Source organism: Lathyrus oleraceus, chromosome 1 (genome assembly GCF_024323335.1).
Source record: "Lathyrus oleraceus cultivar Zhongwan6 chromosome 1, CAAS_Psat_ZW6_1.0, whole genome shotgun sequence".
Lineage (NCBI taxonomy): Eukaryota > Viridiplantae > Streptophyta > Magnoliopsida > Fabales > Fabaceae > Lathyrus > Lathyrus oleraceus.
Window position 1 is genome coordinate 90,348,920 of NC_066579.1, and position 2,808 is coordinate 90,351,727.

The 2,808-nt window shown below is 35.8% G+C and overlaps 1 long non-coding RNA gene across 1 annotated transcript; it reads right to left on the reverse strand.

Moving 5' to 3' along the window:
- Positions 1-573: 573 nt before the first annotated feature.
- On the reverse strand, positions 574-2,523 carry LOC127115464 (uncharacterized). The gene is made up of 3 exons (XR_007800738.1): positions 2,120-2,523; positions 990-1,269; positions 574-903 (listed from the first exon to the last, which is right to left on the reverse strand). It is a non-coding gene; the product is annotated as an uncharacterized LOC127115464 (long non-coding RNA).
- Positions 2,524-2,808: the final 285 nt, after the last annotated feature.

Sequence of the window (2,808 nt, forward strand, 5' to 3'; positions counted from 1 at the left end):
GGGGATGCATTTGGTCCCTTTGTCTTACATCTTTCATTTTCCATCAATCATATGATTAGGTTTAACTACTTGATTGTTTGACTTTGGTCTATGCAAGTTTGTTCTTGATCCATTACTTGTGATGCATTTCATTTCACCATTCATAATGCTTTTATTCATATTATGATTCATTAATTCATTAGTTCATCTTGCACCTATTGGATTTTATTCCATATTTTTGGCACTGCTAATCCATGATCATTTGGTTTAGTCTCATGATACATGTTCATAGTGCATATTCAAGCTTGAATTTGGTGGAGAATTTTGTTTTATTTTTAATGAAGGAGCCATTGTTGTTGATTGATCACATCACTTTATAAATGAAATTACAAAAAAAAGTATTGTTGACCAAAGTTGACTTTGGTCAAGTGTGGACTTTTTGGTCAACTTTGACCAAAGTCAATACATCTTTCTAAAACCCTAATTTCCGTAAATTTCAATCTTCGTTCATACATTCACTAGCACTCATCCACTTCATGTACATTTCATACAAACAATTCATACATGGCAATACAAGTTAAAGTTTTGGTTTAAACTTTGAATCATCAATTTGAGTTTACATACATGCATTTTCCATTTCATGAGCATGTTTACATAATCATTGTAAGTGAGTTTTTTTTCCCATTACACAGGCATGTTACATACATAAGCATGGTACATGAATCATCCATGAACTCATTTCATTATAAGCATTAATCATATTATATCCTATGATAATTACATGGCATACTACATGTTGCAACACATGGGTTTGAATCAAAAGGAAAAACATAAAACATCTTGCTTTGAGTGGCAGCCCTTACCATGAGGTTTCCATGCACCATATACCTTAATTGACCATACTATATTGAGCTCATATTGGGCCTACAAACACAACAATCAATTAGCATCAAGTCTCCATTTGGCAACAAATTCATAGTAAAGCATAATACCACAACATCATAAGCAACCTGCAGCATTCCACATCATCCTTCCATCCATCATTAAACAAGCCTGCACAACAATGAGAAGCACCTTCAAGCTACATCAGTCATAACAGCCTTGCATCCATCATCAGACCAACCATAATATGCCTACAACAATGCATCACATCAACCTTGCATCCATAAAACAAATCACCTGCAAAACATTCATAAGCAGCCCATCAACACTCCCTGCATCATCATTCATCATCAATCATTAATCCAATGCACCATGGTTCTTGCTTCGAGCTCCATGCTCCCTACCAACCTACATCAAAGCAAGCAGTTCATGAGTTTCACATCAATTAAGCACCCCGTCAGCAAACTTGCATCATAACAATAACATGCCACTCAATGCAATCAACAAACTTGCAACAATCACATGAATACAAGGGAAAACTCATGAGCATCACACTAATTCCAATGGCCCTACATTTACAAAGTACTGCACTGCAACAACCAACTACACCGATTTAAACACAATGTCACAATATTAATACATTCACACACCTGCATCCTTCCATCCAATACAGCTAGCGGTTCACATCATCACAAAATAAACAACAATAACTAATAGCAGCAACATTCAATTCACAAGACAAGGCAAGGCAATGCAATAAAAACTTCACAGCAATACACATCAAACAAAACCAAATATACCTCAATTTCACTTTTTTACTGCAGTAAAACAAACAAAACCAAAAAAACTACATTTTCACACCAAAAGGACATAATACAATCACTTTTTAAGAGACAAACATACACAATGGAATAGACAATTTCTACAGCACAACCAAGCTTCTATTCCACTACCTCTGTGCCCTTATTTACTGTTTCAAAAACCCTAACACTCTCACTATAAAAAGGGAAATCCACAAAGAAAAAAAGAGGGAGATTCTAAGATAGCAACTTTCAGAGATAGTAAGAAACCTAACCATTTTTTCAGCAGAACAAACCCCTAATTCTCTTTTTATTCTACACTCACTCTCACTTTCCAAACCTCACTCGAATCCCCTCAGTAGACCTCACAAATCTCTCAACACTCACTCACTATCAAAACAGAAGAAGAAGGAGGAAAACACACAAAAGGAAAAGAGCAAGGGAAATAAGAAACTAACCTAAAACAATTTGTTGTCGTTTGTTTTGCTCTGGTCATCTTCTCCGACGAGGCAACAACTCGAGCTCACCCATTTCATCAAACAAGAGTTACCATAAGGTAGAGCTCCACTTGAGGATCAAAAACCCAAAATCAATTGTTTAGTTTTGTGTCATTCCATCATTTAATTTTCGATTCTATAGCTAGGGTTCTTGTGATTTCTCTTTCAATTAGGCTTATTGGTTGGGTTTTAGTAACTATGGTCTTGGGATTCATGATCTAGGGGTTGATACATAAGGTTTTATGTATTTAGTTTCAGTATAGGAGCTCCGCCGCCACCGACAATGAGCTTCGGCGTGGAAGAGCGGGAAAGAGCTCCGAGGATGCTCTCTTTAAAATTTTAAAACATGGGTTTGGGGTTTTTGAGCGTGTTTCAAAATCCGTATTTCACTTTGTTTTGGTTTGGGCTTTAATTCCATTGAGGCCTACACTTGTTCCTTTCTGCACCCCCTATGTGCAAGCTTAAGGGAAATGGGCCTTTGACTTTGGGCCCTGCATTTTTTCACTTTGCAGATCTAGTTTGATCTTGCACCCCCTTATCTTTTTTCTTTCTTGTTTTTTTTATTATTTATTCATTTATCATTTTTAATCACACTCTTTATTTTATTTTATTTTCACACCTTGATTAAATTTTATTTTGTGTAATTACTT